This window comes from Salmo salar, chromosome ssa02, assembly GCF_905237065.1.
Source record: "Salmo salar chromosome ssa02, Ssal_v3.1, whole genome shotgun sequence".
Taxonomy (NCBI): Eukaryota; Metazoa; Chordata; class Actinopteri; order Salmoniformes; family Salmonidae; genus Salmo; species Salmo salar.
Genome location: NC_059443.1, coordinates 12969976 through 12984567, shown reverse-complemented (window position 1 = coordinate 12984567; position 14592 = coordinate 12969976). Strand labels below are relative to the sequence as shown.

At 40.3% G+C, this 14592-nt stretch overlaps 1 protein-coding gene across 2 annotated transcripts in view; it reads right to left on the bottom strand.

The window, feature by feature from the left end:
• Positions 1 to 11810, bottom strand: part of ctnnb1 (catenin (cadherin-associated protein), beta 1) — a 32465-nt gene extending 20655 nt beyond the window's left edge. Inside the window, exon 1 of one of the 2 annotated variants that reach the window (XM_045696240.1) lies at positions 11606 to 11810. The gene's annotated coding sequence lies outside the window, so the exon portion shown is untranslated. Of the gene's footprint in view, positions 1 to 936; positions 1091 to 11605 lie in introns of those variants that run through there. The other variant, XM_045696243.1, reaches the window with a different exon arrangement.
• Between the last annotated feature and the right edge of the window lie 2782 nt (positions 11811 to 14592).

The following is a 14592-nucleotide window of genomic DNA, read 5'->3' as shown; positions in this document are numbered from 1 at the left end:
TGTGTGTCTGTCAGTCTCTCTATGTGTCTGTCAGTCTCTTCATGGGGAGCAAAACAAAGAACAGCTGAGACTGTGGAGAGGTAAACAGAGGTCCCCCCACCTCTACTGTCACACACACACACACACACACACACACACACACACACACACACACACACACACACACACACACACACACACACACACACACACACACACACACACACACACACACACACACACAGAAAAAGCTTTGCCAACAAAATGGAGAGAGTCATCGATACAAACTGACATGTTAGGAGAAAGTGAAAATCATATTTCAGTTTATAAAATAATGCTTTAGTTTTGGGCCACTGAAGTCGTTTCAGCAACGCCTGATTTCTCGCTTCAAAATTACACCCATTTTCAGACAGGCAGACAAAGAGACACATAGCAGAGGGTGAAAGCCGACTGATGTGTCTCCCAGGCTCACTGTGTTTGTATGTTAACGGATGGGGATGGGGGAGGAGGGTTTCTCTGTCTCTCTCTGCCAGCTGTAAGGTTCTGATTCTCAGCATCCCCTCCCTGCTTAAACCACAATACGCTAAGAGACATTCAGCTAGTTCCAGAATCAGAACGTTCTGGAGGTTATTTTAATGATTGTTTTCCTTTCCTGCACACCAATAGTTATATTAGACACACTGTCTTTGAGCAGGCTGGCAGTCAACGGCATGGCACAGGAAAGGATCCACAGACAGGCTCAAAATTGACAAGCCATCTTCTCTTCTTGAAATCCTTTGAAAATATAATTCCCACTGTTTTGATTAGAATATAAGTAGCTTCAATGTAATGCAGCATTGCTGATCCCTTTGTATAGCTCCCACATAGGCTATAGGGCATTTAGTAGAGCAGTAGCAAGCAGCCTATTCAGGATTGTGAGATATGTTAGAATGATTAGAAATGAAAAATGATGCTCACCTTCTTCAGGATGTTACCAGCAAGTGAGATTACCCACTATTCAAGCACTAAGTGGAAACAAGGCCTACAAAACCTCAGCATTAACGCCAACATAGACAAAAAGATTTAAATGTAAAAAAATCCATCTAATAAAATAAGATTGAAGAAAGGAAATATTCTGCCATGTTTGTGTTGAAACAGAGAGGAGCTGAGGAGACACATCTTATCCCATGTGTGATCAACTTTCATGTACATGACAACAGCAAGCAACAGATGCGGGTTTAAGGTTTTGGGGGCTTTTGGGGGAGGCTACACCCCAACATTTCAAGCCCCAATTTCTATGGTTTTTATTTATCCACAATCCTCTTGATGGCAACTGGTGCTGGGAGCAGCAGGGAGCAGGACGCTTGTCTCAGCAGGGGCCATTAGACATGGTGTGGTGGCCGACATAAAAGAGTTCACAGCACCCCGACATGGAGGGGTTGGGGGTGAGGGGAGTGACGGGGGTGAAGGGGGTGGAGGGTGACAAGGACCTGAAACTTTCTCTTTTCTATTTTATTCCCAAAGTACAGAAATAACCATTAAACAACCACTACACTCTATATCCTTTGTGCTAACTCGACATCTGATGCATTTTTGAAAAACGATTAGAGATACTATCAATATTTAATTGTCTGAACTATATGGTACTTATAGTAATATATAGATGAACTCTTAGATAATGCTCAAGGACCGCACTACCTAGACTGCGTAGGTATTTCACATGTTAAGACCTGGGAAGATTAGGGAGACCTGGGCCTGTATCCAGAGTGTCTCAGAGTAGGAGTGCTGGTCTAGGATCTGTTTATATAATAGTATTCATTATGATAAATGGCAAACTAGAAGGCAACTGACCCTAGATCAACATTTTCTCTGAGATGCTTTGTGGATACGTTTAATTACTTTTCATGTTATGTTTTATGTTTTCCTTATTGTGTGAAATTGGGGTGAATTCTGCCTATCTATTAAACTGACCTGACTCATGGCTCAATATGAAACACAATGTTTAGCATGTGAATGTAAAGGATAAATGAATGGAATGTGAAAACTAAATAGGTAATAATATGATTTCCTGATTTCCCCCTCTGCCACAGACATTCATTTGAACTCTTCTGTGACAAATATTATTCGCAGAGAGAACAAGTGGGGAGTGATTGTGTATTGAGTATAACTAATTAAATCTTGCAAATTGCAAATGCCACAGCTCTATTTCTCTCCATACAGCTGACTTTCAACATTATGAAACATGATTGTAAGAAATTGCAGCGAGGAACAGCAGCTGAAAATGAGGAGAAAATGACTTTAATTATATGATGGAAGATACTGGCTATGAATTGAGTGTATGGGTTCTGTCCGTGGCAACAACTGTGTCAGCAGATAGACACATCGATCGTCTTTTATATAGAAGCTGTGGAGGTATATTGACATTGTTCTTAGTCTTAAATACAACATCTCCTTCAATATGTCCTCTCACTGTGTTTTACAGCACCAGACAAAAGATTTGACCTTCACCTATTCCACAGAGAATGTCAGGATACTGTAATAATGACAATTCCTTACAATGTTGTGATTGACAGACATACAAGATAAAAAAAAAACATGTACTACTGACAAAGATAAGTAGTAAATAGTAAATTGTTAGAAGTGAGTAGGAAGGATGGGTAAAAGAGCCCACATCATTTATATTCATCCAGGTGAGTCTCATTGAAATATCATGGATATCTATTTTACATTAAAATACTATGCATATCTATTTTACATTAAAATACTATGGATATATATTTTACATTAAAATACTATGGATATCTCTTTTACATTGAAATACTATGGATATCTCTTTTACATTATAATACTATGGATATCTCTTTTACATTGAAATACTATGGATATCTCTTTTACATTGAAATACTATGGATAACTCTTTTACATTATAATACTATGGATATCTCTTTTACATTGAAATACTATGGATATCTCTTTTACATTGAAATACTATGGATATCTCTTTGACATTGTAATACTATGGATATCTCTTTTACATTGAAATACTATGGATATCTCTTTTACATTATAATACTATGGATATCTTTTTTACATTATAATAATATGAATATCTCTTTTACATTGAAATACTATGGATATCTTTTTTACATTATAATAATATGGATATCTATTTTACGACATTCACCATCACATCATACCCTCACACCCTTCATCTTCCTCAATGAAAAGTAAGTTAATCACATCACATTGCTGTAAGCAGCTAGAAATGCACCATAGTAAACCTCTCCAGCCTCTACACTTCCAAATCATTTGTAGGGATGCAAAAACCTGGTAACTTTCTGCAAAAGATTCCCTCCTAATTCCGGATATCTTCCAACCAGGATTTCTGGAAAACCGGGGGAACGTTTTTTAAATGACTGGAATTTTGCAACCCAAGCACAAGTTTTCTAACTTCTCCCTGATTCGCAAAAGTTTTGCAATGAACATGACTTTTTTCTTTCATTGATATACAGCAGACCATCTGACTATTAGACAGCGGATTGTTTGTTTGAGTCTTTCATATATCTCAATCTTTGTAAGCATCATGTAATTGTTCCTGTCTGAAGCCCAATATGGCTGCCTGCACATCCATGTGTGGCTTTGTGCCTCCATCTTCTGTTCTGTCCCCAGCCGCACACACACAGCAGGGGGTTCCCAATTACCACCACTACTGATTAAAACACTCATGGACAGAAATCTAATTGGCTTCCAGTGAGGAGAACTGGTAATTTCAGCTAGCTAGCTAGCTATACCGACATGAAAGATAATTGTTAAGTTAAAACCAAGAGCACTCCTTGTTTCCTTCATCCATCCTTCTCTCCATCCTTCCATCTCTCCATCCCTCCATCACCTCCATCCCTCCATCTGTCCATCTCTCCATCCCTCCATCTCTCTATCCCTCCATCTCTCCATCACCTCCAACCCTCCATCCCTCCATCTCTCCATCCCTCCATCTCTCCATAACCTTCATCCCTCCATCACCTCCATCCCTCCATCTCTCCATCCCTCCATCTCTCCAGTCAACATTTCCTTCTTCTAGCAATGGAAACAGATGGAATGAGCTTAGAGTTAATGATTGTTGTTACACTGCTAACTCTACCTGTTGTTGCCGCCACAATCTTGGTCTTATGAGATAAGATAATGGGGGGAAGGAAGAGAGAATACATTTGAACATAACTACAGAGATTCTTCTTCTCATTGAACCCAATTCACTGTGTTTCACTTATCGTCTCAACAGCTGTTTACAAGATACACACACATTCCCTCTATATCTCCGTTTTCTCTCTACTTGTTGTTATTGTTGTTGTTGTTGTCCTGTCTCTTTGCAATAACACAGGCCTGATAAAGCTGATTGGTCAGGGCTGGGTGAGGAAGAGGGGAGGAAAGGGGGAGGCAGAGGGAGACTGGGGGAGGCTTCAGGACTGATGACATTTGTCCATGGGTTTTGTAGAGAGACCCCTGCTGTGTTCACACTAACCTCAAAGTGAGTTGGTTCAGTCAGTGAAGGCTGCTAGCAGCAGCTCCAGCTGAACACTCAGTCCACCCAACCCCCATACTGTCTCCTCATATGAACTGATGCTAACTTTAACATGTACACACTTGGAAACACACACATGCACACGTACACGCAAACACACACACACACACACACACACACACACACACACACACACACACAGCTAACTCGAAATGGCTGATATTTGGTCATGATCATTAGGAGATCATAATTAGACATTATATTAGTCTTATAATGTATTATAACTGGATCATCAGCAAAGTGTTATATTCTAGCTACAGTACGATATTAGCGAACGAGGATAACAACAAATATTCTTGCACATAAGAGAACGACTAGATGTATATGCTTACAGGAAGTGAAGGAAAATTCTAATTCAAATTTAAACCCAGACAGACTTTAATGCCTCAAGCCAATCAACTACTTTCATACAGTCCTCTAAGAGAATTAGATGATATCTACACAAAGTGTGACTTTGTAGTGGCAGGGGAGAGAATATCAGCAGGGCTCAGTGCCTGGACCCCCTGCTGTTTTTAATCAATAACATTAGAATGCCTGGAACTGGTCACTCACAACTGTAATCTGCTTTCATTCTGCGTGCTACCTTGGGATTACACACACACACAGCTCACACCCCTTCTCAAACAAACATACAACCCCACTGCACAGTAACACACATACCCAAGTGCACACTCACACACTGACACGTACATACACACATACACACTCATACATACAGTACAGTGTTGTGTGTTGGATAGCGTAGTTGTGCACTGTCACACATGAAGGGAGAAGGGTAGTAATTAATGCAGGCCCTCTGGCATTCAGAATAGGAGAGTTAGTTTGTAGCCTACTGTATAGATTCACCACTCTGCCTCATGCCCCTGAAACAAAATGGAGGGAAGGAAGAGGAGAAGTAGAACAGGAGGAGAAAATGAAGAAGAGAAAGAGAGAGAGACAGCTAGGAAGAGAGAGAGACTATTAGGAAGAGAGGGAGACAGTGAGGAAGAGAGGGATACAGTGAGGAAGAGAGGGAGACCATTAGGAAGAGAGGGAGACAGTGAGGAAGAGAGGGAGACAGCTAGGAAGAGAGGGAGACCATTAGGAAGAGAGGGAGACAGTGAGGAAGAGAGGGAGACAGCTAGGAAGAGAGGGAGACCATTAGGAAGAGAGGGAGACAGTGAGGAAGAGAGGGAGACAGCTAGGAAGAGAGGGAGACCATTAGGAAGAGAGGGAGACAGTGAGGAAGAGAGGGAGACAGCTAGGAAGAGAGGGAGACAGTTAGGAAGAGAGGGAGACAGTGAGGAAGAGAGCAAGACAGGAAGAGAGGGAGACAGAAAGGCAGACAGGGTATGAATAAATGTTAGGGAGACAGAAAGGGAGACAGGGTATGAGTGAGGTTAGGGAGACAGAATGGGAGACAGGGTATGAGTGAGGTTCGGGAGACAGAATGGGAGACAGGGTATGAGTGAGGTTAGGGAGACAGAATGGGGGACAGGGTATGAGTGAGGTTAGGGAGACAGAATGGGAGACAGGGTATGAGTGAGGTTAGGGAGACAGAAAGGGAGACAGGGTATGAGTGAGGTTAGGGAGACAGAATGGGTGACAGGGTATGAGTGAGGTTAGGGAGACAGAATGGGAGACAGGGTATGAGTGAGGTTAGGGAGACAGAATGGGTGACAGGGTATGAGTGAGGTTAGGGAGACAGAATGGGAGACAGGGTATGAGTGAGGTTAGGGAGACAGAATGGGAGACAGGGTATGAGTGAGGTTAGGGAGACAGAATGGGGGACAGGGTATGAGTGAGGTTAGGGAGACAGAATTGGAGACAGGGTATGAGTGAGGTTAGGGAGACAGAATGGGAGACAGGGTATGAGTGAGGTTAGGGAGACAGAATGGGAGACAGGGTATGAGTGAGGTTAGGGAGACAGAATGGTAGACAGGGTATGAGTGAGGTTAGGGAGACAGAATGGGGGACAGGGTATGAGTGAGGTTAGGGAGACAGAATGGGAGACAGAGTATGAGTGAGGTTAGGGAGACAGAATGGGAGACAGGGTATGAGTGAGGTTAGGGAGACAGAATGGGAGACAGGGTATGAGTGAGGTTAGGGAGACAGAATGGGAGACAGGGTATGAGTGAGGTTAGGGAGACAGAATGGGGGACAGGGTATGAGTGAGGTTAGGGAGACAGAATAGAGACAGGGTATGAGTGAGGTTAGGGAGACAGAATGGGGGACAGGGTATGAGTGAGGTTAGGGAGACAGAATGGGGGACAGGGTATGAGTGAGGTTAGGGAGACAGAATGGGGGACAGGGTATGAGTGAGGTTAGGGAGACAGAATGGGGGACAGGGTATGAGTGAGGTTAGGGAGACAGAATAGAGACAGGGTATGAGTGAGGTTAGGGAGACAGAATGGGGGACAGGGTATGAGTGAGGTTAGGGAGACAGAATGGGGGACAGGGTATGAGTGAGGTTAGGGAGACAGAATGGGGGACAGGGTATGAGTGAGGTTAGGGAGACAGAATGGGGGACAGGGTATGAGTGAGGTTAGGGAGACAGAATGGGGGACAGGGTATGAGTGAGGTTAGGGAGACAGAATGGGGGACAGGGTATGAGTGAGGTTAGGGAGACAGAATGGGGGACAGGGTATGAGTGAGGTTAGGGAGACAGAATAGAGACAGGGTATGAGTGAGGTTAGGGAGACAGAATGGGGGACAGGGTATGAGTGAGGTTAGGGAGACAGAATGGGGGACAGGGTATGAGTGAGGTTAGGGAGACAGAATGGGGGACAGGGTATGAGTGAGGTTAGGGAGACAGAATGGGGGACAGGGTATGAGTGAGGTTAGGGAGAGCTTTTCTGGAATCATCATGCTACTGTTACTTCCTGATGTCCTTTCATTTCCCTGACTGTAAACCTTTTAGTTGGAGCAATGTAACAGCCTGATGCACCTGTATTTTCCATGATTCATCAGTGTTCAAATCCATTTTCAACTGTTATATATATATAAACCATGCATCTTCTATATTTCCATCTAAACATTTACATTAAGTGTTGAATTTCCGTTAAGTGTGGCATTAGCCACACAGTGTTATTGTAAAGGTAAATAATATCAGTCCATGGCAATGCATTTCACCATATAAGGTACCTTCAACTATGCTGTTAATCACAGTAACAAAGACACATAATGTGATTAATTAGGACATACTGTAGTTTCTAGTTACTAGTTAGTTACTGTAGTTATAAACAATTATAATTGTTTTTGTCAGCAAAAATGTGAATCCTGATTGAATATCTAATGGCATATGTCAGTTTTAGTCAATATAGTTATCCTCCAATTATATTATCTCATTTGGTAGGCCTACTTTGTATTATTGGCCCCCTTGACAGTTTGTTTACATTTCTCAAATGATAATCTAGAATGTTATGAATAATGTATAGCCCTGAGCTCCTGCTGCACTGCGATCTTTTTAATTCCTGTTCACGTACATTATTTGGTCGGGTATGTATGTAATTCAATAACAAAATAAAAAATACAAAAATACATTTCTAATTTAATGCAGCGATGTTATAGCCGATTGATTGTTGTATCCTATTTCATGGGCCACATATTGGGGAAAACAGCACTTAACCTAGCCAAATTACTATAGGTCACATGTCACATATCTCGTGAAATGCTGCAGCTTGAACGTCTGAAAAGGGAACAGCTAGGCTGCATGCATCCATCTTCAAATGTGAAAAGGATTAGAATCCAGCCATAACTAGTCAGGCATGCAGGTTAGGATAGATGCATTAGGAATAGACGGCTACATCATTGAGCCTGGCTGGTGTTGGAAATGTCACAGACTGCCAGTGCTGAGTAGCCCAGTGAAAAGTCAGCTTTATTCAGGTTTTCAAATGGCACAGAGACTTAAAGATAAAGGGCTTAATTAAAGACATCAATCAAATAAAATCTTTAAAAAAAGGTTGTTACATTAGTTCTGAACCATTGTTTTTCGCAGGTTACTTCACACAATGTATTGGTCCTAAAACATCTATTTAGCAATATTAAATAGAAGTATTCAGCCAGTAAATGAGCAGTAGCCTATTTGACCCCAGTGTGTGTCTACTTCTACTCAAATCCAGTTCAGTATATTATATACACAATATTCTTAAGAAAACACCAAGTATACATCTTGTATATCCAATTAATATATTATTACAGTACTGGGGACAAATGTAAAGAGATTGTTAAAGTCATTTTATTCACTACTCCCCGACAGAGGTATGGAGGTGAATGGCGTTTCAGCAGTACACCTCTGTACATTATGACATGGATTCTGGGTCCCTATGTAGAGCAGACAGATACTGATAGATAAGCAGACTCCTCAGCAATATATTTCAGCACATAATAATATACACTGGATAGGAATATCCATAGAAACATAACCTATCCATAGAAATGTAACCTATCCATAGAAACATAACCTATCCATAGAAATGTAACCTATCCATAGAAACATAACCTATCCACAGAAACATAATCTCTCCATAGAAACATAACCTATCCATAGAAACATAACCTATCCATAGAAATGTAACCTATCCATAGAAACATAACCTATCCATAGAAATGTAACCTATCCATAGAAACATAACCTATCCACAGAAACATAATCTCTCCATAGAAACATAACCTATCCATAGAAACATAACCTATCCATAGAAATGTAACCTATCCATAGAAACATAACCTATCCATAGAAATGTAACCTATCCATAGAAACATAACCTATCCATAGAAATGTAACCTCTCCATAGAAACATAACCTATCCACAGAAACATAATCTCTCCATAGAAACATAACCTCTCCATAGAAACATAACCTATCCACAGAAACATAACCTCTCCATAGAAACATAACCTCTCCATAGAAACATAACCTATCCATAGAAACATAACCTATCCATAGAAACATAACCTATCATAGAAACATAACCTATCCATAGAAACATAACCTATCCATAGAAACATAACCTATCCATAGAAATGTAACCTATCCATAGAAACATAACCTATCCACAGAAACATAATCTCTCCATAGAAACATAACCTATCCATAGAAACATAACCTATCCACAGAAACATAACCTCTCCATAGAAACGTAACCTATCCATAGAAACATAACCTCTCCATAGAAACATAACCTATCCATAGAAATGTAACCTATCCATAGAAACATAACCTATCCATAGAAACATAACCTCTCCATAGAAACATAACCTATCCATAGAAATGTAACCTATCCATAGAAACATAACCTCTCCATAGAAACATAACCTATCATAGAAACATAATATATTTACAAGAGGGGAGGGAACTACTTGGACTATTGGCAATGCAGTCAAAATCAAATTGATGTCAACTTTAAATACATGAACTATTTGATATGATGGAGAATATACTGCATCTTTCAATAAGACACTGTATTTGGATACAGTAAATCATAGACCATAATGATATGTATTTTATTGACAAGGACTACAGAGGCTTAATACAGAAAAAACAGGAAACACTTGTATGAGGAATCAATGGTCATAGATAATTGTACATTCATGTAATCCAGATGATGGTTATTTTCTGTTCAATAAATGTGTTCCACCAATAACTATGAACATTTCCAGAGCCTTACAGGTTATGAAATAGCACACATGAAACTGTGTATAATGAAATTATTCAACATGTAGAATGTGATTAAAGATAATCCTGTTTATTGTAAAAATCTGAATTTCATTTTACCGTTACATAGTCAAGTTTTTCTCCCTAAAATGCAATGTTAGTGCATTTCATTTATTTTTGTTTTGCAACTTGCATACTAAAAAATAAAGAAAATAAATAATAATAATAATTGTCAAGTGTATCCAGTCTTGTTTGAGGAAGTGCATTATGCATGAAAATCGTATTTTCTAATTTGGCCGTCATAAGTATGCCACAGTAGTAATCTATCTGCCTCTAAACAGCCATGACAGAGGTTCACCTAGCAGCTGATGAGAAAACAGCTGTTAATGCTTCCGTCTCATCCGACCAAAATAAGACTCACAGAACAGGGCTAATGAGACACCATTAGTTTAAGGCTGGCGTGTCACCTAGGCAGGTAAAATTGTCATGACATTCATATAATTGGGTTCTCAGTATGTAAGAGCCGTTGTCCTCACGCCCACCATGGACACATTTTGCATTATTTAGAGAGAGAAAGGGAAGACACAGTAAGGTAACAATCCCCTTTCACACCCCATCAGCTAGAACTGATCTGGAGCCTGTGTAAGTACAGCCAAGATTCTCACTGCACTAATTATTTGACACCAATCATAGTTTCCCATCCTATCCTGTCCAATGCAAGCAGCGTAAATAACTATGGCCCACTGGGTTCAGCAATACTCCACGGTGCTAAGGCAAGTAATGCAAGTATTACTGCTAATTCATGAAGCCATCTCCTAAATGACCCTTCTCCCTACAACTAGTGTAAAATAAAGGTTAAATAAAATACAATAAAACATTATAATAAGTGTGTATTACTGACAGACTGGGAGAAAGAGAGAGAGAGAGAGAGAGAGAGAGATTGTTTATTTCACTTTTGTTTATTGTCTATTTCACTTGCTTTGGCAATGTAGACATATGTTTCCCATGCCAATAAATCAATTTGAATTGAATTGAGACAGAGAGTAGAGAGAGGACAGATCTAGGCTGGCCTCAACAGCCTCAGGTCTCAGGGTTCCCACATGCATAGCACAATAAGATGAAGACCTGCACAAACCTGTCCATATGACATCAGGACTGAATCCGGTGAAAGGCTATAATCACGTCCTCACTTTCTCGAGTATGTTAAAGTAAACACTCACTGTAACTATAGCAACCTCATCTTGGGTCAGACATTTTACCATACAATTCCCAGTTGTAGGCTACAATGGCATAAGTCATGTCCAAGCAAGCACACAGCACAATGTTACCCTGCCTGCAGTCAAAGCCTGATTCTCTGTCACTATGTGTTGTGTTAGATGGATAGATAGAGCACATTATTTTCAGCAATATCAAAATAAGTCATTCTTTCAACATACCCAGCGCTGCTGTACTCTCACTAAAGACCCAGGACACCAAACTGTGAGGCCGACTCAGCTCAGCTCTGATCCCAAATCCAACATGTCCGCCAGCCCATACTGAGTGAAGGAGGAAAGAATTGTCTCCATTTTCTCTCCGCTGAAATGGTACTCACTCAGGTAAGAAAATGGTAAATCATCAAGCGAGAGGTTCAGGAGAGGAATATTGGGTGTCTGGTAGTGTGCCCTTGTGATATTTCTGAGCCAGCGTATTGAAGATGCAGCTTTTCTTTCCTAATTCTGTCGACTTGGAGCTTTGATGCCCCCCAACTGTGCACAGTATGGTCTTTGAACCAGGGAAGAAACTCTCTTAGATTAAAATGTTTAAACAATCCATGGGAAACTAAAACTACACACAGACACACATAACACTGTTCTCTTCTACTGCTATTTACTTCACCTTTAGATACATTCCACAAAATATACAATGTTTTGTTGTGAATCACTTATACTCCCCCTCATCGGGTTTTCATTTAGACACACATTCATACTAAAGCCTATTGTGCTGATACATAATTAGCGTCTTCATGAACAATGTTGACCTATCAAAACAGTTTTATTCAGTTTCTGATATTATTGAGAGGATATATTTGATTGAATAAAATGTATATCTTCAGTGGTGTATTTTCTCAATACTGAACGGCAACGCAATAAATGCAAAAATACTCAGTTTTCCTATCTCACCATGTAGTACGGTATTTCAGTAGGTTTTTAATCCAAACAGGCTGTTATGAAATGATGTGAAATTAAAATAGAAGATCAGAATGAATCTCCTCTGCATATACAGACTATTCAATTGTGTTTTCTAGTTCAGATAATTTCAATTGAAATGCCTGGATGCAACTGGGTCAATTAGTGGTTGAGTTCAGATAAACTGGGTATCAAAACAAGGGTAAAATGTGGGACCTTATTCCTGTTATAAACTTTTATGGTAGTGCCAAAACAAAAGGCTGTAAAAACCTGGACAATTGGTTACATGCGCTTGGTTAGCACTTGATAAAAACACACACACACACAGAACATTTAAAGTAAAGCACATGTCTATTCTATCCAACATTTAGGGGCTTGTGCACATCTACACACGGCATCCCCTGCTGTCACTGAAATAGCCATAGAGCCCAACTCACTTCAATGCCCCCATAGAACTCAGCCATCTTAAAAAAGACAAAAACCTACAACCACATTGACGTTTAGAGGCTTTCTTCTGTGTGCGATACCAAAGCTACACGAGACCTGGTGAGAAACTAAACCAATAAGAGCATAATGCACTTTGTTGGAAAGTCCTAATGTTATGCTAATTGCTTCAGGCCGAGAGGCTCTGAGTATTTTTCTGTCTGAGGAGCCCATAACCTCCAGTACTAGTGGATTAGGCAAATGTTGATGTTCTAGGGCTCCTTGGACACTAGTCCTCCGCCTTTAACTCTAATCCTGTGATCAAGTCTCCTCATCAGAAATGTTTCTCCACCAAAGGTCTGAGACGGTCTGAGACGGTCTGAGACACTGATTTCTTTGTCTTTTATTTTGTTTCTTCCAGCAAATGGAGACATTTGTTAAAAACCTTTGGTTTCACTTTTTCCTGGCATAGCCTACTCTCTTTCTCTCTCTCTGTCAAGTTTGTCGTAAAGATGGGACCAAGGTGCAGCGTGAATGTGTATGCTCATCTTCTTTATTCAGAAGAAAACCAAAATAAACACTTAATACAACAACAACAACTAAAAACAGTCCTGTGAGGCACACAGCTACACACACGGAACAACTAGCCACAGAAACCCATGAAAAAAACACCCCTACTAAATAGGACCTTCAATTAGAGGCAATTGAAGGTCAAACCAATAAACTAAGCATAGAAATAGATAAACTAGACACAGACATAGAAATAGACTAACATAGAATATTGCCCAACAAACCCCGAAACACATTAAACAAACACCCCCTGCAACGTCCTGACCAAACTACAATAACAAATAACCTCTTTACTGGTCAGGACGTGACACTCTCTCTCTCTCTCTAACTCTCTCCCTCTCCCTCTCTCTCTCTCTCCTTCCCAAATACCTTCAGCACAATGTGGTTAGTTAACATTCCTCAAAGTCCCTTGCTACTAAGTGTATTTATCTGTTCATTGATTTTCAGGTGCGTATGCAGATATTTCTCTGCTAGGGCATTGATTTGTGTAACTGTTATAAATCGGAGTTCTTCACGTTCAGTTGTTTTTGTATTTTCTCTATCCTGGGTTTGTTTGTAACGTCCTGTTCTGTGTGCCTGTACAAGCTTCAGAGTTTTTTCAGGCCTTACATATTTGAAGACAAATATTCTGCATTCAACGGAACATTGTTTAAGTCTAGCTCTGGGCCGTTAGCGTACCTAGATCTGGGATCAGTTTTTCTATTAGAGCAGTGAAAAATGAGGTGATTACTTTCTCATTATAGCCAGTTTGTTTCTGTCTCGACTCAGTGGGTGGTTTTAACTTGTATGAATTTACATTATGAGAGAGGACAGATTATAGTTACATGTTTCCTTGAATAACTAGCTGGCTTCATGGTCAGGGTTTTGGCATGCATATTACAAAGCTGGGATTACAAAGCTGTGACTCTTTGCAATGGCATTTATTTATCAACTATATTTAGAGTTGATAAATAAATGTCATGGCTAAGAATCTCTGCTTTGTAATATACTAATTACAACTAGTTCAGCAGAAATATTGCGGAAGTGCAGTATTTTAATTGTTATTGCTAATAAATGAACTATTTGTTATCAAAAGATACACGTGTTAAAATATCTATAACTGAGGTAGTTTTGTCACGGCTGTCTGAAGAATGGGACCAAGTGGTCACCTCAGGGAGAGTGCGGGGAGCAGGAACAGGACACACCGGACTGGAGAGACTCACTGGAAGCCTAGTGTGTGGAGCCGGGCCAGGTGGTCCCAGACTGGTGACACGCACTTCAGGGCG